Source organism: Prinia subflava, chromosome 5 (assembly GCF_021018805.1).
Source record: "Prinia subflava isolate CZ2003 ecotype Zambia chromosome 5, Cam_Psub_1.2, whole genome shotgun sequence".
Taxonomy (NCBI): domain Eukaryota; kingdom Metazoa; phylum Chordata; class Aves; order Passeriformes; family Cisticolidae; genus Prinia; species Prinia subflava.
The window spans coordinates 55,414,287-55,437,720 of record NC_086251.1 but is presented as its reverse complement, the minus strand read 5'-3'; the positions used below and the strand labels follow the sequence as shown (position 1 = coordinate 55,437,720).

General features: G+C 44.5%; 1 protein-coding gene across 1 annotated transcript in view; it reads left to right on the top strand.

The window, feature by feature from the left end:
- LOC134551490 (protein AHNAK2-like) overlaps positions 1-23,434 on the top strand; it is a 71,287-nt gene that overhangs the window by 549 nt on the left and 47,304 nt on the right. The window lies entirely within an intron of this gene.

Genomic DNA, 23,434 nt, shown 5'->3' with positions numbered 1-23,434 from the left:
AAGGATGAATGATCACCATCCCCTGTGCCAGACATATTTCTGGGCCAAATTCACACACAAGCGTAGGAAAGCCAAGGGGAACTGAAAGTGGTGAAGCTCTCCCTTCCTTCCGCTTCTCGCAGTGCCTGTATTTCATATGTTCAAATCCTTCTGGGATTGCTTGGACTGACTTTGCGTAATTATTTTCATCCTTGGATTAAACAGGCCAAATATGTAAGCTGGATCTCAACTTGCTGAGGTCTTACTTTACACCATATTTTGTCCCTCTGGCATATATATTACACAGCAGCAGATTGCATTTAAGTCGTTTTTTCAGAATAGAAGTCTGTCTTTGCTTGAGGGTGTCAATTTTCTCGTAATTCTTGCTGTTCTGTCTTGTATGGATACTTCAAAGGATCATGGAAAGGTCCTAAACCAGGCATCTACCCATAGTTGCTTTCAGTACACTCAGTCTGACTGACACCTCTCCAGACTTGGAGCATGCACAGATTTCTCAGCCTAGAGGTTATGGGGAAAGTGTGACTTGATGCAAAAGCCTGTAACTACACCCTTATTTCTACCAACTGTGCTTGTCCTTCATTGCTTGTGAGCAATGATGAGATGGGCAAACTCACAGTGGTGCCTAAACCTGAGGGATATCTTTGTTTTCAGAATGAGTATTCAATGATGCTTTTTGAAATTAAAGACAAAAGGATGCAAGGGGCTATGGGACCCCCAGGCAGGAGCAGTGGATTTGAAATCAGCTTTTTGTTGCCTTGTGAGATGCCAGTAGGTACAGGAGAAAGGGTGGCCTAAATCCATCCTGTGCAGAAGGACAAAGTATTTATGCATTATAAAATATTCAGTGTGTTCCATCTGTCACCAGGTCAGGGTCAGCAGGTACAGCCAAAATTAAAACCAGCATTTTTGATGTGTACCACCTTTCTTTCTGCTGGCAAAGTTCCACTTTAAAAAAGCTCAGATCTTTCATGGGTAAAAATTACTTGCTCAGCAGTCAGAGATTTCCAGGATTTCCTGGGAAATAACAACAGTTTTAAAATCACAAGCTGTGGGTGGTGATTTGGTCAGTCAGTCCTAACTTTTTCTTTGAACATTTGGGGTCTAAAATGAGAATTAGGGTGTTTGGCCATCACTGGATACACCTTGGCTAAAAATCTTACCACCCAGTTACTTCAGCTACTATTAAGAGATGCTCAAAATCTTCCTGTACACTCTTCTCTATGAAGAGAAGTGTGTTGTGAGAGTCTTGCAGGTTAGAGGATTTGTGAAATGCCATTGTGGTGAGCAGAAAATGCACGAGGGGCAAATCCTAGCTACACTCCTGAGAGGACTGTTTCCCACTAGACCCATCTCTCCAGCTCTCCCTCCTTTTCCACACATTAAATTCCAGCTTCTTCTGTATTGCTGGCACCTGCCCCCAAGAGCTCTGGAGGCTTCCCCCACACTTCTTGTTCAGTCCAGGTGAAGGTGTGCTCTCCTTGGCTGAGCCTTGATGAGGTCCAACTCGTACCAGAGCTTAATCCCCCCAGCCTGCCACAGTTCTTTGCTGCTGTCTCCTCTCTCCACCTCTGCCACCTGCAGCACTGATCCCAAGCAGAGGCTGATGTGCTGCCATCCTCTCCTGCCCCCAGGGATGGGTGTTCCTGGTAAGGACTGCTCTGTCCAGAAACAGTGAAGTTTTAAGTGGAAAACAAGCAGGGCCACTGAATTTAGAAAATACTGCCATGGTTGGGAAGGAAGGGCTGCCTCAGGCTCCTGATGGTCTCATGTTGGCTCTATCTGAAGCACATACCCAATGTTCTCTGCATCTTGGTCCTGGCACTGTTCTGCTCTGCCCAGTTCCTGCTAGGTTTGCTCTTCATAAAGTGGCTGTTTCTTAATATTAATGAGTGGCCTTGCTGGAAGGCTGTAGGTAACATCAGGCAGGGTGACTTTCCTTTTTGCAGCTCTCTGGATGATGACTGTGGGCCTTGAGCTGCAGATTCCCAACCCTGTTCTGGTTCGTAGACACCCCAAGGGTGTTCTACAGTGCTGCTTTGTTATAACTTGTTCTCTTCTAAAAAAGCTAAAAGCTCCTTGAGATTAAAAAAGTGTAAACTAAGAAAAGAAAAGATTAATGCTGTACCCGAAACTAATCTCTTTCCCAAGATGTCTCTTAAGTTCTCACCAAGGCTTCTGCTCTGTGCGGTTGCAGAGAACCAATTCATCCATGCTCTCACTCCTTTGTCTCACAACCCTTGGTCCTCTCTCCAAGTTTACTGGAGAGTTAGGTGGCTGCTACAGACTACAGATAAATCTCTGAAGCTGTTGCCTGCATCTGCTCTCTCCCTCCTGCCTCCAAATCAGTGCAGGCAGGATTTAGGCATTTTTGAGGCTGTAAATAAAACACTGTGTGAGATATCCAGGTCGTCTGGATTTGCTGATTTTGCACTGGCCTCATGCTGCTGTTTAAAAGTGAATTGGCTGCCCGGCCTCATCTCTTCCTGAGTATCATGACTCACACTAGAAAACTCCTCTTGGGTTTCTAATGGCTTTGTTATGGGGTATGCACACACAACATCCTTTTGATGGTCTCAGAGTTTGTGAGACGTGGCCAGATATTCACAGAGACCACACACAACATGATAATAAAACTGACTAATTGGGCATTTGGGATGTTTCACTCCTTCATTCCTTTACTAGTTTTAAAGTTTCAGTTTGTTGCATGGAGACTTCACGTCACCTCCAAGGACTTCTCGTTTTCTGTGGTGCATGATCAGTTTGGAGATGGTTAATGGTCCTTCATTTCTCACCAAAGGATCTGTAAGAAAGGAATAAAGTCCAAAATCTAGAGGAAATTAATTCTTTTCCCAAGAGAAAAAAAAATCCACTTCTCTTTGAGTGAGAATTTTATAACTGAATATAAACTGTTTCATTTGCATTTCCCTGTTCAGCAGAATAATAGGGAAACTTTTCAGCAAGGAGTGAGAGAATAATCAGAAAAGCCAATCTGCAGCTTTTCTCTTGTGATTCCTTGGCAAAATGGACTATAAAAATATTCTAATGCAAAGAAAGAATAGTCCTAGGCCACAGCCTTATGGATGGTTTTCCAGAATTAGTCTTGGAGCTGAAAATGATGGAAGCAAGGTGAGCAGAAATCTGTCTCTGAGGGGGTTGTGGGGGAAAAGCTGAGCACCCTTCTGCAAGGTGCCCAGCTCTTCCTGCAGCTCCACAGGAAGCAAGGGGGTGGTGTTCATGTTTCTTACTCAAGTCCCCAGTGAGAAGGGCTCAGAAAAGAGAGTGAACAAGAAACCTTCTGAACTCAGCATAACTGCACATGAGAGGGAACACAAACCAAATCAAATCTGGTTTAATTGCTGTTTTAGTGGGTTTGCATGCTAAGCAAAATCTGTTCTGCCCCCTTATCCCCCTGCTCACAAGGGAAGAACAGAATTCCACCTCCCTCTGCCATCTGTAGGAGCTGAAAAGCACCTGGGGAAGCAGAAGTGATGAAGGCTCACCCATAGTGCCGTGCCCAGGCATTTTACAGAACCAAGAGACAGACAGATGCTGTTGTAAATGAGATAAATTATTAGCCCCTGTAGCTGTGCTTAATTCCACAGAACTACAGGTCTACACCCAGTGAGGCCCGTTTTCCATGAATCACTTTCCCAGTTTTTGTGCTCAACAGTTTCACGTTTTAGTTTTCCATCCCTCTGGCTTTCCTTGGGCGGGTGGGCAGTGGATGATTCCCAGCACACCCACAGCAGCAGAGAGCATGGTTCTGGGCATCCCTGCACAGCACCAACCCTGCCCTGCACAGCCACACCCCACTGCCATGAGGGAGCAGAAGGGGATGCCAGCCTGGCAGCTGCTCCCCTGTGCCATGAGGGAGCAGGAGGGGATGCCAGCCTGGCAGCTGCTCCCCTCTGCCATGAGGGAGCAGGAGGGGATGCCAGCCTGGCAGCTGCTCCCCTCTGGATGAGGGAGCAGGAGGGGATGCCAGCCTGGCAGCTGCTCCCCTCTGCCATGAGGGAGCAGGAGGGGATGCCAGCCTGGCAGCTGCTCCCCTCTGGATGAGGGAGCAGGAGGGGATGCCAGCCTGGCAGCTGCTCCCCTCTGGATGAGGGAGCAGGAGGGGATGCCAGCCTGGCAGCTGCTCCCCTCTGCCCCGCAGAACAGCGCTCAGGAGCTGAGTCATGCGGGGAGCCCGCAGTAAGGGTGATTCCCTTAAGCAGGGACAGTTCTCTGCGGTGCTAACAATCACACATGGAAATGAGCTCCAGGCAGTGGCTTATCACAGGACATTCTGAGCCCTTTCATTGCCCTAAGTAAAAGGAAAAGGCAGCCCGAGGAGTGACCCCGTGCTGTTTTCCCATGGCGCTGCAGGACCTGTGCTGTCACACTCAGCATCCTTCTCATTCATGGATGCTGTTTAAATTATAACTTGCTTCTCTTCTTGCATCCAAAAACCTTCATTAAGGACTGACCAATCACAGGTGATGCTTGCAGTTCTGCTTTTCTGTTTCCCTATCACACCTTTTCCTCTGTCATGTATTTGTTGAATCTTTGGAAAAGGAATAGTTTCCTGAAACCGGGATTTTGAGTTTGGAAGCATGTAGGACCAGTGCTGCTTAACTGAACCACTCTCTACGTGGGAAGCCATCAGCAGAGCAAGGTGATGAATCATGGGACTGTGTAGTGGGAAATTGGAAGCCTTCACAGAGCTGCTTGTGAGGTGTCACATGTGTTTGTTCCCTGAGTCACTGGTATTACTCAGAGCCATGGGCTGGGATGGGGCACGTGGGTATGTCCGGGCAAGAGCCCAGTCCAGGCAGGATCCTGCAGCTGCCAGAGGGGCTTGGAGGGAGCTCGGGACCATGTGAGCAGGAAGGATCTCCTGAGTGATGCCATGAGGAGCACTACAGCCTCTATTTGAGTTCCTTGAGCAAGAATAGTGGCTAAAAAATACATTTTTAAAATTCCCCACTAACTTCTCTCTTAACCATTCATCCACAGAAATACCCATTTCAAATAAAGGAACTTCTAAGGATACTGTTCCCCATTTTAAAAAAACAAAGGTGTTTAAACTAAGCTAACATAATTAAGCTGACCAAGCATGAGGTAGAAAAGAGAAGAGCTACATCCCCTCTCCCTTCTTTTTTTGCTGTTCTATTTTGCCACTGATCAATCTAGGTAGTTCTTGGGATTCTTTTCATTAATAACATAACTTCTTATTTGAAACAAGACAAAGAAAAGGCTAAGCTATCAGTAATTCTTTATTTAGCTTTTCAAATCCTTTCATGAACACTGTATAAAAATCCTTAAGATTCAGTTCTCCTCCTACTCCCCAAACACATTCCATACCTTTTTTTGGAAGGAAAAATAAAACTAAAATACTTTTATTTATAAGCAAACAAAGACTGCAAACACAAGCACTTGTGTGAGATAACAGATTGTGGAAGAACAGGACTCACTGCTGGCAGTGTTCAGCTTGCTGTGATCTCAGAATAAATGCTCTTCTCTGCTCCTGACCCATTTTGGGCTCTTTATTCTCAGCCTACATTTACAGGGTTTGCATCAGCAACTGAGAGCACTTCAAAACTCCACAACATATATAATGTTTCCCTTTAAAAAAATATGAGCTATTCTCTCTCACTTCATTGATTCCTATCTATTGGCAACTGCAGCCAGAACCAACATAGCACTGTGTGCTGTGCAAGACTGAACAGTGACCTCGTTTACCATTAGCATCATTGAAAATTAGGAGGAATTAATTATTACACACTGAGTTTCTTCATCCAACCAAGTGGCTGGCAGCTGAACTCAAAGGCAGCAGTGCTGTGCTGGGGAAAGGTCTCTTTCAAGGCTCCTTCCTCCACACAGAAATGCTGCCTCACAGCTGAGTGCTTCAGCAGGACCCAAGGGAATCCTATTCATACTTATCAAACTGATTTTCTCTGCCAGGAGCATCAATCAATGTTCAAATTCAATTTCTGGATGTGCATTGAGGAGTCCAGCAGTTTCAGTACTATTTTACCTTTCTCTGGCACTAACTGGTGAAAAAGGTGACATGATCTATTTCTCACCCCTGACTGGGGTTGGTTGCTGCTGTTTCCTCTGCTCTTCAGAGGGAGAAAGTCAGGAATGAAGCATTAAAGGGCTCAACAGTGCTGCCATTAAGAGTCACAGACAATCCTATAGCTGACTTCAGTGATAGTAAATGGGATGAAAAGACCTAAAACCAAAATGTGCATGTGCCAAGACCCTTAAAGCTCAAAGATTTAATTCCACCTATAGGAACTGCACAGGACAAAGCAAATAGCATCACAAATACACCGTGGAGGGAGCAGTCCTTTTCTTACTCCCTCTTGGCTGCTGTTTCCCAGAGTTTTCCTTTCTGGGGCACCGGAGAGCCAGTTCAGCTGAGTAAGCTGAAGTGCAGAAGTCAGATAACTGTGCTGATTATCTGATTTTACTTGCCCTGTACTTCTGGTTTTCCCCTTTCCAAGGAAAGGCTTTTTTGTGATGGGATGTAGGGCTTTGAGGAAGCTGTTGGAAAAGCAGTCTCAGCTCTGTAAGGAAGCAGGAGACTTAGAAACCCCAGATGGAATTAACCTAATGTATTTCCATCTCTCACTGATGTTGTTTACACAGTGTGAGCCAGTCCAGAGTGGTGAATGGTATATTTAAAACTAGGTCCTCTAACATTTGGATCCACCCCATCACTCAACTTAACAGATACTTGATACCAATCAAGTGACTCACTTCATTAAGAAATAAACCCTGCTGTGTTCCTGGCATCCTACAGCAAACACTGAGCCCCATTGTCATCTGCTGAGTCCTTTCTCTGTCCTAGCCCACGCCCTGAAGATGCACACCGAGTCTCAGGCACAGCAGCAGCACTGACCCTGTTTTTCCATGGTGGTGTGTGCCAGCCACGGACACACAGCAACCCCTGTATGTGTGAAATACCCTCCCCTAATCCCCAGGCTCCCTCTGTGCCCCTGAAACGGAGGGGCAAAACAGGGTGAGCATTCATCATCTGCAGGAAAACAGTTTATTTTGTTAGCAAGACAGGAGCTGGTGCTTGCTTGTTCCCAGTTTGAGGGAGTTTCTCCTGTTCCTCCCATTCACCTGGGATTCTTTCCTGTTGTCAAAGGCAGCATCTGCCAGCTCCTGCCCACCAAGCAGGACACAGAAACAGGTGCAGGTAATCCAGTAACAGGTGGCATTCCAGATGTGTGTGAGGGCTTAGGTTAAAACATTGTCAGAAAAGAAATAACTGTAAGAAATGTGCCCCATGCCCAGAGCCACTGCCAGCGAACAGCCCTCTCCTGACTGGGCACAGCCAGGTCCCCAGGTGAGCATTTACACCCCTTCCCTCACCGAGAGCAGGTTCCCTGGGGACCCCGAAGCCACAAGAAAGGGATTATTTCAGTGCAGTTCCCAGTTCCTCCTTCAACAAACGTAGTAATCACTGGTAACCACCACTAAATGCCATGGAAACCCCAGGGCACATCGCGAGATCATCTGCCAGGAGTCTTATTTTAAGATCTTTGTTTAAGAACTATTCTAAGGTTTTGGAGAGAAAAACAACAAGGGAGGGTCCACTGAAGCATTTCCACAGCTGGAATGTCACAAGCTACACGAGCAAAAGGCAAGAGTTTATGCCATTCCATAGAGGGACTGGTAAAAAGGAAAAGGGAAATGACCCCAACCTGTAGGGAAGCATCTGAAATGTGTTTTGCTATAGCAGATGAAAACTTCTGCTTTTTTCAGTGGCATTTTTGCTGCTGCATTTAATAATTATACTTGGCTTTTATTGATGTTTGCTTTTTATATGAGGTCTTGTTATATGATTTTATATGATACCACATCGGTGGCAATATGCTTTAACTTTCAATTTGGGTATTGAAAGATATTTCAATTTGATAGGAAAAAAGTGTCTTGATCAAATACAACAAATGGCACACAGATGCTTAAAAGTACTTCAGAAATATCTAACTCAGTAAATGATTGAAAATGGAGAGTTTGTGAATATTGTATTCATACTTTGACTGTCCTTAGGGCATTTTTTTCCCTGGATTTCGAAACGAGAAAACTTACTGACTCTGTGATATCCGGAAGTACCGAAACTGTGAAAAGTGCTTAAGGTAGCATAATGACATTGCAGAAAGAGAAACAGTTTGTTTCAAATAGTTGTTTTTTTTTCCAGGTGCTTGAGCATTACCACCTAGTACAAACAGGTTATTCACGGGTAATTAACACCTATCTTTCCAGCTTGCAGAGCTGCTTTTGTTTCCTTGCTGTCGGCTATTTGTCACTAATATTAATTTTTCGGGGAGGAGCCAAGGTCCGCTTTTCACACAATGTCACAGGTTTTGAAATAGTTTAATAATAAAGATCCATGGTCAGGCAGCTCTGAATTCCAGTTGAGCGGGGAATACAGCAGAGATGGTTGTGGGGAACACGGAGCAAATACTGACTTTTAATCAAAGTCCTTCACAGCACAGCCTGGAGATGGATATCCACCAGCAGCAGTGCAGGAGGTGTTGATGCTGAGGTGACTCCCCAGGGGCTGTGAAGTCCTGCAGGCGGTGGCTTTGTTCCCCTCTGCTCTGAATAATCTAATGTACAACTGGAAGGGCAGGAAGGCAGCAGCTCCATCAGTACCCTGGGTTTTGTACCAGCCTTGCCAATTATAGCAGTTTTCCCCCAGGTCCGTGGCATGGCTGCGTTGCCCCTTGCTCTGGCTGGCTCCTGTTTTTCTGTTTCGTTCTCTCCGAGCTATTTTGGCTGCAGGAGGTCAATGCCAGCACTGTCAGGGACAGTGGAAATGCATTTGGGGGACAAAGGGAGATGGAGCATATGCCCGAGGACAAAATAAAAGAAACTGTGCAGGGTGAATTAGTTTCTTTTTTCTTCTCCTGTTAGTGAAAGGATCGCTCTAGGAAATGCCTCATTTTGTTTCATTTCTAAATAATGCTTTCTCTGTTGTTGTTGGGGTGTTTTTTTTGTTTATGCTGGTTGTAGATCTGCATTTTTAGGCTCTTTTTTTTCTATCAGCAACAATATTAACCACTAAAGTGAAAAAAAAAAGGTATTTAGGATCTTGGAAGAGAATATTTGAATTTCTGAAAATATACAACTTTTCCCTGGGTTTGTTTGGGGTTTTTTGCCATAAGTTTGGATTTTACTACTCCAGTCCTGGATACCTGGAGTTGACATTTTTTGTCTTCACAAAGGAGAAACCTCTTTCTACACAAAATATTATCGGTTCAATCTTGGTGTCAGTGCAGGAAGCAGGTAATGCTGGTAGAACTTGCCACAGGCAGGTAGACACTGGAGCCTCTTTTGAGTAAATTTTCAGATGAAAAGACTCTATTTGGAGGACAGACTTCAGTTAAGTTACAAGATACATGAATGACAGCCATTCACTTTTTTTTGGGGGGGGGGAAACTCACCTGAATTGCCTAACCTCAGAAAGAGGTCTTTGAGTCCAACCCTGAGGTTTTTTAAAAGAGGCAGTGATGGAACCTCATTTCCATACCTGGCTCTCTTTCTGTGAGGTTGCATGTCTACCTGCAAACGGAAGAGTTTAATGCAAACAACAACCAAAAAAGTTGAAGCAAATCAATCAAATGCGTGGCTTATGTATTGCAAAAGAGAAGAAATTCAGAGGAAGTTTGTGTGGCTGGCTTAAATACCTTTTTAGTTCAAACTAACTGACTGTGAAATAGATAAATATATACGTTCCTGTGTCGTAACAAAATGCAGTCATGGGAGACAAAGCATGGGAGATGTCTGTGAATTGGTGATTAATGTTACATTTATCTTCCTCTGGGCTAGAACTGAGAGTTGGAGACCAGATGCTTCCACCCATTCATTCCTCTCATTGCCAGTCTGATGTTCAGTTCCATCCACTCTACTACGTCTTGCGTTCACACTGATCTTGTCTCTCCCTTCCTTTTTCTTTTTCCTGTGGTTCATTCTCTTAGCAGCATATTTCTCTTTCAGCTGGAGGTCCTCATTTTTTAACTCCTTTCTGAATTGTGCAGACAAGTTTGCTTTCTTTAGCTGGAATCTGCAACCCAGTCTTATCTACTTGGAAATTTGTGGCTTTATATTTTTCCCCCAAAATATCTGAAGATTTCTAACTGCTAAAAAAGAAAAATAATTGAAATTATCATCCTTGCATCCTCCACACTGAACTACTGGAATCTGTGTTCCAGAGCATGCTTTACTATAATCTCATGGAACATGTTGTCCCTCTCTCTCTTTGGGTCAAAGAAAACACAGGAACATTCCCATTGTTTTTCATCTCATTTCTCAATTACTGTTAAAGCAGCACACCCTTATTTGTAAGTCCAACATGAGTCCATGCACACGTCAGGGTGTGAATAGCACTAATAAAACAAAGCTTGTGTCATCCAATTGTGTGTTTGCAGCCTTACCTGTGAACAGAGAAAACAACGTTGTAACACAGGGAAGGTGGGAAACAGGGTTAGACATGGAACAGAGAAATGTGAGTTACAGTGGTGCTCCCTGGCAAGGCAGTTGAGCAGAAAGGAATATTTTTTAATATTGCTGCAGCATAGCTCAAAGAGCTTTATCTTTTAATATTTAGATGTCTGTCAAGAAGAGTAAACACAAGGGCTGTTTGGAGGGTTCTCACTGAATAACTCGTGCTGGAATCACTTGGTGAATTGGGAAATTATCAGTCTGCTAGCATTTTTTCAATAGCTCAGTAGACAAACAGTGGATTTGATAAATATTTAAAAATAAACCAAGTGAGCATTATGAATTCCTGTCAGTCAAATAATGTTGAAATAATTTGACAGTCCCAGAACAGCATCGTATTAGCTGAAAATAGGGGAGATTTTAGGCTTGCAGTTGTGTGGGGATAAATCTCTGACACAGCAGTTGTCTTCACTGGAGTCACAGCTGCAGGGCAGTGCTCAGACATCCGGGCTTACACCTTCAGTTCTGAGATGAAACTGGAAAAAGGCCACTGACAGTGAAGGTAGATTTCCCAATACCATGAAAACGAACAGAGTCATTTCTTCCAGGTTTATGGAAAAACAGTTGGCTGCTCACAACTTAGCCAGGAGTTTGTCTCATGTGGGCTTTAAAAATTCTTAAAAGATCGAACCAACGCCCATCCATATATTCAGCAAAGACAGCTGAAATGCAGCAGTGACTGGGAATTGAGCAGGCTGCAGCTGCTGCCACCCACAGCCCCTGCCCTGCTGGAGGGCTGCTGCTGGCACCACTCCCTCTGGAGGCAGGGGCATCCAAATGAATCTCTGCATCCAAAGGAACTGTCCCCACATCAATCCGTGATGCAGGCTGGGCTTCTTGTTTTGCGTGTCTGCTTCTAAAAATAGACGTTGTTTGTCAGGATGTTGTAGGATGGCTCAGAAAGGCTGGACTTTGGTATAGTCCTAAGGAGAGTGCACAGAAATAGGGATGGCACCAGAGCAAGCCTGAGCCAGCTCTTAGCAAGGTCTTGTTCCCATTCTCAGACATCTCAGCTTACTCTGCTGCTGTTGACTGTACCTCAGGAGACCTTTATTGCTTCTGGCCACCTCCACCCTTGAGGCAGCTGCAGGACATCTTGCTTGAAACCCCGAATCATGGAGTGCTTTGGGTTGGAAGGGACCTTAAAGACCATCCAGTTCCAAGCCCCTTCCATGGTCAGGGACACCTTCCACTAGATCAGGCTGCTCCAAACCCAGCCTGGCCTTCAACACTTCCACGTGCCACCTTCTCACTTCCTCTGTGCTGGCACTGTCCCACTGCCTCATCTTCCTCCTTCACAGCCTTACCACCTTGCAGTGGCTACAGCCAACTCTGCTTTTAACTCTTTCTGCTTTTAACTCTTTATGTGGGTGCCACACTCACAAGAGGACACAGGTTGGGTGTGAACTGATGTATACTGCTTCACAATATATTTATATTAATTACATATGATTATAGCTAAAGTATATAATCACACATTATATGTGATTATATATTATTTGTTTCATATAGATATACAATAGAATCACATAATAAGTAGACACAGTTGCTGAAGTGTTATTCAGTTCATGTGCTGAAAAATTGTGTATATTAATTAGATAAAATTACATATAGTATTTCTAACTTAAGTTATATACATGATCTGTAATTAATATCTGATGTATAATTAGATGTAACAATATATATTAATTGCACAAGTTAAAGGATTTGCTTTAGTATAAGTGCTGTAGTTCTGTGACCCAGTTTTCATAAAATGCCTGTTAAGTACCCACACAGGATGTAATCAGAGATATACACTCAGTTTTCCCTCTCAGATTTTCAAATGCTCTCTGTGGAAACCATGTGCACACATTCCAAACTTGGGTCCAGAAACCCAGCATCTGCAGAATTTCAGGTATCAAAACTTATTCAGGGCCAACAGCATAAAAATCCCCAGCACAGCATTTGCCTCAACACGAAGCGAGGTTGCTCTGTAAACACAGGGGTTTTCCTCCTCCTTTGGCTGGAGTGTTTTCTTACCTGCTCTGGGTGTTGGCAAAGCAGCCCGAGCTCTTTGCAGGACACTCCCAGGGCTGCTTGTGTGCTGTTTGTATTGTGCACTCTCTCTCACCTCACCCCTGTTTGACAGAACGCAAACCAGCAGCTCTGTCAAACACAGAAACCCGCGCTGAAATCTCTTGCTGTGACTTTTTAAAACTTCAGGGAGGAGAGTCAAAGGATCAGTGGAATTCCTGGGAGAGGCAGGAATCAGCTGTATTAGAAATTTCTTTCCTTTACACGGGATGAAATAGAAACAGGTGAGAGGAGGGGCTGGGAATTTTTATAAATCCATTTTTGCTGGCATTAGGCATCTTCCCTCAAGTGTAGAACATCAGGACACGGTGAACGCGGCACTTATCACCAGCACTCCCACCTTGTGAGCCGCCATAGAGCTTCACTTGGTGTAAGGACGGTCAGCTCAGCATTCAGGGGGCTTTCGGAAAGAATCAAGCAGCTGGCCAAAAGCGACAAGGAAAAAAGAACTTAGGGAGGACACTGGGACAGCCTTGGAGCCCGTTTGAACCGCGCTGTTGTGACAGGCTGCATCCTGTGTGTGTGCGTGCTGGCATGACAATTTACTAATACATACAACGTTAATTACCCAGTTATGTCCTGAAGCAAGGCTGGGAATGAATTTCAGGAAAAGAGCTGTTTGTTTTGCGCGGGCGCCCACATCCCATATTCTCCGAGTCCCGCGGAAATTGTCCCGCATCTCCACCCTGCGAGCTGCAGCTGGAGCAGCGAGCTGCGAGCAGAGACGGAGCTCACAGAACCCCCCGTGCCCCCGTTCCTCAGCGCCCCCCAGCATGGAAAGCCTGACCAGCAACAAGCCCGGGGTCTGTCCCCTGCTCCCGCCTCAGCTGAAGCCGTCCAGCTGTTGCCTGAGCAGAGAAAGGGATTGGATTTCACGGGCTGTGTAATCTGCGACAGCGCTCCTTGCCTTGGGGATAGCAGCGAGCCTCACCCAGGCTCAGCCATCCCCTTTCTGCCCGTGAGGAACGCCCCGGTCGACATAGAAGGAAAATTGTTTGCTGAATTTCTGTACAGCCCTCCTTCCAATTGCTGGAGAGAGAGGGGGAGTGAGAAAGAGAGAGAGTTTAAGGCAGGCTCTGCACTGGTGTTCTGGGCTATTTCAACTTCAGGGCAACTTTAGAGAACTTCAGTTATTTTTGGTAAGTTTTTTTCTTAAAACCCAAACATTTTTCTCTCTCTTTCTTTCTTTCTTTCTATTAAATAGCTGATGCAGATTGCAAAAGTTTGCAGTAGATGATGGGGTTTTTAAAAATGCAGAGAGATGTGGGCGTGAACATTTTGTGTCCTTTGATAGAGAAACTGGACTTTACAGTGGGAAAGACATCGCGTTCCCAGCTGCTGTACTTGATAAGCGAAACCTGAAGATGCTGTGTGTTAAATGACACTGCTGGGGAAAAGTGTCCCCAGATCTTCAACCAAGGTGCATCTCACCTGGTGCAAACCTTTGCCTCTTTCTTGTGTATGGGAAGAGGTGAAATCAGGGATGAACAAATGTGTTTGCCCTGATGAAAAGTTTCTGATCCACGTTTTTACGCAGGGGGTTTCAAGCCTTTAAGCCTCCCCAAGCTTTCAGAGGGATATTGGTCCTCAGTGTATACACACCCCTCCATTCAGTAATCTCTATTCCAGATCATGCATGTTGTTTTTCTTACTTCCTCTGTCTGTATACTTAACCCATCCAGACGGTCTCAAAGATAGTGAAACTCTTTTGTAGTGCAAGGAGCCAATCCCAACTGTTGCAATGAATTGCAGGGTGCAAAGAGCAATTTTTGTAGAGTGAGGTTGATTTGTGATGAATATGAGCTTTCTGTTACTTGTTCTCCCCCTAGATATATTTGGATTTTATAGTATCTCTGCTCCTGTAAGAGAAATACTATTTGTGTGGATATTTCAATAGATACTACTTGCAATATATATATATATATATATATAAAATATACTGACTTGGCATTAGGATCTCTGAATGTTTGTAGAATTTGAGACTAAGATTAACCTTGAAGCGTTCAAAAAGCAGATCCATAACCTTGTCAGTAGAAGCAGGATCCTGGAAGTGCTCACTGCAAGGCTGCTGAGGCTAGTTTGTAAAGTGCTGGGAAATACAGAGCGTAAAATTATTCTGTCCACCTGTCTAGGTTCATCCATGTACCCTGATATCTTTCTGAATGTGTGAATACAGGTGGTCAGAAGTAGAAGTTATAACTGTTACCACCTGTAGAAAAAATGAAAATCCGTTCTCTCAAAGCTTCAATAGAAAAGAGAGAAAACATTACGCACGTGAGAGAAAAGACTGAAAGTCATTGCTAAGACAAAAATAACCACTATTCTTTATAATTTATGACACAAAAAACCACAGAAAGTTGGAAGATAACTTGTAAGAGACACAGTACTTAGCTTATGATCACCTGTTGCGTGCATGAGGGAAAAGGCCTAAGTATTGCCTCTCTCTTTCTTTTACTATGATAAAGAAAAACTACAAGAAATTTTGCAGATCTAAGCAAATCAGAAGTAAAGCAGCTTACGACAGCCAATTTTCTTCCAAAATCCATCCTAACATAGGTCAAAAATCCAGCATAAAAAAAGTTTCAGATGTTTAACAGCACGGAAAAACCTATAACATCTCAGGATTTACTGGGTTTTATTAGCTATGTTTAAAAATGATAAGTGTGACTGGAACCTTTAATTGCAGAAAGTCTATAACAATGGAGTTAACAATAACTCCTCTGCAATAAACTGAAAACCATAAATCTGTGCCAGGCACTCTGCAGTGCTGACATGCTCCATGATGGCTGTAGCTTTTCTGTGCAAGCATGCAGATTTGTTAGCTAAAACGGCATTTTACTATCTTTGGTGTGGCACTCTCGTAAAGTAAACTCCACTATTAGATTATGAGGCTTGTGTAAATCTCTGACTGAAGTCAGTTTGACTCTAGTCAGTGCTCGTAAGCAGCCCATGGGGGATGGCTGCCTTCCAAGCTCCTCTGCAGCGGGTGTTAATGTCTTTTCAGTCGGACGGGGCAGTGGTAACTCCTGGCAGTGGCTCGCCAGGGGTTTGGGGATGGCACGTATTCCCTGCTTTTAATTGTCTTGGAAGCTCAGTCTGTATTCACAAAACTATGAGGTCAACGTGCCTCTATTCGCTTTTGGCTGTACTTGAAGCTCATCACTGAAACAAAATCCAGCAGTCTGTAATGCGTGGTTATTGGGAATAGCTGCAATCCGAGTTAACCTCCTGTTGACTTCAGGGGGTTCAGTGCCCTGTGCTTGGACACGCCTTTCTCCAGGAAGGCACACCAGGATCACTTCCCTTAACGTTGTCACTGTGAGGGGAGGGAGCATCAGGGTCTTACTGAGATGTCATGCCTTACATGAAGCCACAGGAATGTGTATTTGAAGGTTTGAACCTCCAAATATACTCGGAGCTTTGGGTTGTTTTTATTCCTCAAGTTTTCTACTTGGGCAAAGAAGTAAGTTTATCCTATGTAAGTGTAAAACAATGAGAGGTTAGTATAAGATTTTTTTTCAGGATTCCACACATTCAGAGACCTAAATAATTAGAATATAAGGCAGTGTATTTGAAAGGTGTGAAAGTTTATAATCTGAGTAAATATTTGAGTAAGTAGAGTCAATCTATTTTGTTTACATCTAGCTATGTTTGCATTCCATAATGTTGCTTACAATTGGAAACAGCAAAATATGCCCTGAAAAAAACCCAGGATTTTCTCCTCTGGAGAAACATCTCACTGTGTTTGTGGGCTCTGTATTGCAGGTACAATCTGAACCAGTAAGGCTGAGAAAAGCCTCACCTTTAACCTTGTTCGGGGTGAGAGGGGACCAGCACAGGCAGACCCAGCGAGGGCGAGCACTTGCTCTCAGGCAGTTTGCCATGTCCCTGACCCCCAGTGCACCAACAAACTGTTTTCCTGACAACGCCAGCTAACAACTGCTGCCTTGTGTGCCTCCCTGAGGTGTCACCTGCAGCCTGCCCAGCAGCCTTTTCCCTCCACAGCCCAGCGGTGGAGCAGCGCTGAGCGATTCCGGGGATTCAGCTCCCGGTGGAGCCAAGATTAAACCTGACCAAAAGTAGTTTGCCTTCTCTCCACATGCTGCAGGAATCAAGGCAACATCTTGGTGGCAAGGAAGGTCCTTTGGATGACCTGCAGCTGTACCTAGCCCCAGAGTGGGAGGGTTATGCGTGCTCCAGGGAAATTTTGTTAAATCCAAGTGTTTGCTCATTTAACTCCAGATTTCAGATTCAAGGCTGGAACTCATTATTTCATGCTAGAAAACAAAACCTCAGGCTAGGAGAGGACCTTTCACGTACTAAATACTTCCTACTAACATGTTTACTTCCTGAAAGGGGCTTATAGGTAGCCAAATATCTGAAAGTAACTGCTGAATTATTGCAGAGAAAAAGCCTGCAGTCTTCTATCAAAGAAGGGGATGACCAAATGTAGTCCAGAGTGACTGAAACAAGTCAAAATATGCTAAGGGTGCTATGGCATGTAAGTAATACATAGGCCAAGATAATTGATAGAGGACCCTTTAGTAAGGGAGGGCAGCTCTGCAAGTGAGAGTCCCAGGCCACAGTAACAGCCCAAATCCCAGCAAAAATTCCATGGAGGAGGAATGCAAGTGCCTGAAGAAGAGCAGGCACCAAGTCCACTTCATCTGCCTAATAAAGATAGCAGTGTCTTCAGGGGCAGAATTATCTGTTTTTCAGAAACACAAACAAGGAGATAAGGTTTATATGATTTCCAAGCTTGCTGATAAATGCTTGAGTCTCCAAAGCCACAGGAACTGCTCTTCACTGCTGGGCAAATGTTGTTTCTTCTCTGTAGTTAAGAGAACAAACACTACTTGGTTTTGACAGCACTGGTCTGTACCTGACTTTCATAGAGTCAGAGGAGCATCTCTTATCCTTGCAGCCCTCTGATTTTAAATACCTTTTACGTGCCCACTGACCTCCCACTTCTCTCCCCTTGAACAGTGGTGTGTTTGCAGCCCCAGACAGACAGCACTGAAAAGCAAAGGTTTCAAGCTGCACATACTTATTCCCATTTCCACAAGTCCTAACTAGATAGTCTAATAAACTGTATATAAAATATTCCACCTTGAAGTGCATCCTGAAAGCTCACATGTTTTATTGGTCCAGGCATCCCCACTTTTTCCTAGGATTCCCATACTTCACACCAGCCATAGGTAGCAAATGCCATCAGGTTTCCACAGGTCCTCTCTTTACTTGCTGTGTGGTTTGCTCCAGCTCCTGGACCTCTGACTGTCAGCCAGGCACAGTGCTTTACTTTTCCCTCAAGTAAATACATGCAGGAACTGTTCTTTCCTTTGCCTCACATGACTCTTTTTAATCCAGAGAATTTGCCTTAGCACTATCACTTGGAGGAATGTATTCCAAAATGGGAATTTTAGCCTGAGCAGAAGAAACTCAAAGGACATGCATGCAGGAGCAAAAATTATTAAAGTTAGCAAATGAGATAGTAACTTTGGCAGGAAGGGCTTTAAATGATGCTTGCATTGTATTCTGAAGGGGAAAAATGGCTCAGTGGGACCAGGCATCGTTATCTTGAAAATTAGTTAGAGATTAGCTTTTGGCGAACCTCAAAGAAGTTAGCAGCTCTCCCTCAGATTAGAAAATCAGATAAGTATCCACAAGATTCGGTTTGATTTTTTATTTGCTTGAAAACTGAACATGGCTGTATTAGGTCAAAGGTTGGACTTTATGATCTTGGAGGTCTTTTCCACATTTAAAGATTCTGTAATTCTGTGTATGTGAGTTTATTGGAAGGCCTATAATATGAAGATCTGTAAAACTGTCATGAGAAAGTTGGTGGTTTCAACTGCTGATGTTTCCCACTATGAGCTGAGCTTCCCCTATTCCTGCTACTAAAATCAGCCAAAAGCAAATAATTTACAAGAACACAAAAATGTCATTAAACATTCCCCAAATATTTTCATATATGTCAGAGCTGATCTGATTTATGCTTCAGTGAAAGGTTGCATTGATTTTCATACGAACTGTGTCCTCACACTCCTTAAGGCTGACTTTTTCACATAATGGGCTTGATTATGAGAAAAAAATTGTTTGCAGAATGAATAGCTCAGCCAGCTCAGCGCCTAAAGAGCAAGTGAGAGCCCATTTTGGAGGCAAACTGGGCATTTTCACATGGGAATGACTACATGCAGCATTTGGGTTCATGCTGATGCCCTCTTGCTCCTCAGGCTTTCCCATGAACAGTGATGGGTAATATTTTCTTAGGTTTTGCTGTCAGTATCCTTTTTGGGGGCACATCTCAGACTAGAAAATGATTGACTATATAAGTGGTGTAAAACAGACTTTTCACACTCAGGTATTTATGAGGGGACATTCCAGTGATCAACAGAGCTGGACAGAGGCAGGGCCCCCACAGATCTGCTGTGAAAGGAATAAATTTAGTAATGGCACTGTGATCTTATATCTGTATTTGGATTATATGTTCATGGAGGATTTAACCACTGCTTCAGTCAGTCTAAAAGCAATCTGTGAATGAAAGAGGGTTTGGATAGAGATAGCAGAAGAAATCATGGTTTTCTTCTTAAAATTATCCTTCCTCAGAGATTAAAAAGAAGCTTTTGGGTAACTGTACTATGGCAGGAAAGCTCATCACAGAGATTAGTGCATTAGCTACATAATTATAATGTATACATTGCATGCTTCACCAACCAAATATATAAACCTTATTTAGTCTAAATAAATCTTAAAGGCCAGAGAATAAGCCTAGCACTTTCAGATAAGCTCAAGCATGAATGTAATCTCTCCTTAATATACGAGCTTTTTTCCTAGAAAGAAAACAGTGTGTTCAGTGCATGTGACAACAAATCATCCCTGGGTCTCATGGTGAGGAGATCAGAGCAGCCATCAAGAGTCCCTGAGGAGCCCAAGCAAACTGTCCACAGCAACATTTTCCTGGGAGCTCTGCCCAGTGCTTCCCCCTGCTTCTCTCCCTTTCTCACTCTGTCTGCTTTCCTACCGTGAATAAACAGTCCCAGTCCTACAGAACCACTCACATCCCAACCTTGTGGCCAGCCCCAAGCCATGGGACCCCTCCCAGAGACCTGGATCATCATTTCCCTTCTTTTGCTGCTGAGCACAGCAGCACTAGGAGTGTGGAGGGTGTGTGGGTGCCTGAGGTGTCCCTGTTCAGAAGTCAGGCTGCTCAGAGGGTGTTGGGAAATACAGGACGGCAGGATCTCAGCAGCAGTAGGTAGGGGGAATGTGGCAGCAGAAATTTCATTTGGAGGGCAGCAGTGTTTTGTCATTCTGGGGCCAGCATGGACAGGTACATGTGTCAGCAGCATTTACTGCACATGAGTGAATTGTGTCCCAGTCAACCTATGGGCTCCAGAGCATGTTGTCACACAAATTCAGAACTGCCTCTCTCTCTTGATTAGGAAGATGCTGCAGTCCCTCTCTGTCAGTGAAGAACTGTGACTTTCCCAGGAGAGCAGTGCCTGGTGCAGTGGCAGGGAAGGCTGTGGCAGGCAGATGGCAGAGCAGATGGGTGGTGGTTCTGCAGGTTGGGTGTATGCAGGCAGGCAAATGGTGCCCAGCACAATGCTAGCAGGGGAATTTGGGGCACTCAGCACTGCAGGTGCTCCAGAACAGACAGGGTGAAGCACCTGAGTCAGATCAACTTGTTGGATGTGGACCATGGTTGATGGCATGGCTTGGGTAGAAGAACCTGTGGAAAAAAATGATTTCTTATTTTCAGTTTTTAGAGCTTTTATCCCCAAAGAAAAGTTTAAATTCCTACAGCAGCCAAGAAGGAAGATTGTGACAGTCCCACCTTTAAGTCCTTTGCAGCTGGTACCTCTGGGATCAGTCTGCTTGGCAGAGGCAGTGCTGAGGGAAGATACCTTGGCAAAAAGACAGGAAGGGGAGCAGGGGAGCCCACAGCTCAGCCTCCCTACCACAGCCTGCTGCCTCAGCAAGACTGCCCAAAGGTGCCTAAAAACCCTTGGGATGCAGTGATGGAGTCAAAGACAACCCTGGAGCAGGGACAGAAGCAAATGGCACAGAAAGAAAACCAGTGATTTTGGATTATTTTTCAAGGGCACTGAGAAAGCAGCCAGCAGGGCCACACACAGACATGTCCAGCCACAGACCAGTGAAAACCAGTGTGGGTGAGACAACCTCATGCAGCAAAATCTTCTCCTTGCCCATGTGGGCAACCACAGCATTTTCCAGCCCAGGGAAAGCACCTTGTAGGAGCTGTATCAGATGGTGGTGCCACAGAGCTGCATTGCACATTAGCAGCAAGACACACTGCAGTGTGTTTGGGGTGTTTCTCCTGACCACTGTCTCCATCATTCTCAGTTGTGCTTCATTAGTTTATCTGCCCTCCTGTGTGCCTGGAGCTTAGTGCTGGTACACATTCAGTCCCTGCCCTGCTCTGAAGGATGGGGACTGGAGTCAGCAGATCTCCACCCTGGCGTTGGATAGAGAAGCAGTGCTTTTGCAATGATTCCCCAAGTTGTGACATGCACTGAAAACTGGTCCTGTGCCAGCAGTCCTCTGTGCAGGGAGCTGCAGCTAAGCTCAGGTGCTGCATGAACACCTCTCCACTATCACACTCTTATCTCAGGGCCTGGGCTGACAAAGTTTGTGCCCATGACAGCACACACAGATACAGCTCATGGGCCTGGGGCTTTCTTTTGCACCAGACCAAAGGGAGGGCAAAAGAGCTATAAAAACCCATAATGAATGTTCCCCCTCCCCACAAATCCTTCTCTTTCAAATGCCCAGTAAGGGATGTAGAGGGAGGGAAAACCATCATCCTCTAATCCAAAACAGGAGCTGGCTGTCATACCAGCACAAACAGACGACGCCAACCCCTCCACTAACTCTGCTCTTGTGAGGAGACAGAGATGGACTGCGATAAGGTTTTGGCTCTCAGACACACTTGGAACCATGGGGAAGGCCAGCCAGAGCCTGTGCATTCAGGGGAAGGGAGCTGGGACTTGCTAAATCAGCACTGACAGATTGCAGCAAGGAGCAATGTCCTTGACCTGGCTGCAATAGCTCTGAGGAGCAGGAGTGAGAGCTTCCTGCTTCGCAGAGACTTTGCAGACTGCAGTGTCTCTGGCAGGAGCACAGGCTCAAATCTGTAAAAATGACTGTTGTTGCACAAAAATGGCACAACCCAGCCATGTTTGTCAAGACCTATTCTTGTCATTTATTGCTGCTGCAGTCTGAGGGCAGGTTAAGGTCCCCATTGTGTTAAGTGATACACAGTCTCCTGCCCAGGTGTCCCTCAGAGGATTTAGAAGGTTTGTATCAAGCAAGCTGAGCAAAGTGGAGGTGACAGCAATGAGGAAATGGCAGAAACAGTTCTGCAGAGAAAGAAGGAAGGCTTTTTTCAAGCTGCATTTTTGTCTGTTTCACTGTCTAGAAGATCTCAGAAAATGTCAATTGTAATAAAGCCCTGTTGGCTGGAGCAAAGCTGTGGATGCAGATATCCAGCAAGTGGGTTCGTGCAGAGAGCTCATGGTGGCACCTAATACAAGATCATCTAAGAAGACCATGAGCTCTTTGACCTTGCCATGTGTGGATCTCCAGCTGCTCTTCTGCAGAGGAGCAGGAGAGTGCTGCTCTCTGGCAGGAGACCTGAATGCAAAATCTGGAGGGCATTTGCTTTCCTGTCAAGAGAAATGAGGGAGTTAAGTGTTTCAGGCAACCTGCAGCTGCTGAAGTTTTTGTTCCCACTGTCATACCCCTTGAGTATTTGGGTGAGAGGACAATACAACATGAAATGGTGCATTTCTTTTTAACTTCTGTCCAGCTCCCCTGAAATACCTTCAGTAGGCAGAGCAGCATGTTAGAAGTGGAGTTACAGCAGCAGCAGCACAATACCTACAATCCCAGCTGGATTTGTATGATCACAGGTAGGAAAAATGGAATGGCATTCACCTTGAGGGTGAGAAAACAGGCAAGTAAGTGTGTGTTTAACTGCTCAGAGACATGGACTTACCTGGGGCTGACAGCAGTAAAGATATTTTGCTGACAGGACATGATGTATTTGATGGAAATGAGATTTACATTGCTTTTAGAAAATATATGAACATGGCCTACCACACAGACACTATAGACACCTAATGAGCAAAATTTAAATATTTGGACATTCTGTTCACAAAATAAATTGATGGGAAATTAACATTGTTTAGCTATCAGTCTTTTGGCAGACCTGAGTGGGTTCAATGAAAGAAACATTCTGACAGACTTTCCTACCTTTCAACAAAATAAAAAGGTATAAAGGCTTGTCTTAAATTTATACTTACAAAAAGCATGCTCTAGCTTTTTTTCTTTTTAATAGTAGTAGATCAGTTTATTCATTGCTTAGTTAAGTTGCTGTCATGATTTAACCCCTGATGTCAGCTCAGCCCCACAGAGCCACTCACTCACTCCCTCCCTCAGTGGAATGGGGAGAGAATAAGAAGAATAAAAGTGAAAAAACTCATGGGCTGAGATAAGAACAGTTTAATAGTGTCATGGGTTGGCACTGGCCAGATGTTAATGCACCCATGAATATGTTTTTTTTTTTTCTAACAACTCATGTGGGATGTGATCAGGAACAGAGCAGAGCAGGCTTAAATCTTGAAAACAAAAAAAAACACTAGAACTTTATTACATTACATAAGAACAGCAACAGAAAAAAACTCTTAAACACACACAGAGACAGAAATAAAAACTTCCCAGGACATTTTTTCTCTTCTCCCAGTTTCCATCCCCCACACATTACTCTTCACAGACCAAACCTTTGGGTTTTAGATCAAACAATCACCACTCAAAAACAAACAAACCAATCTTC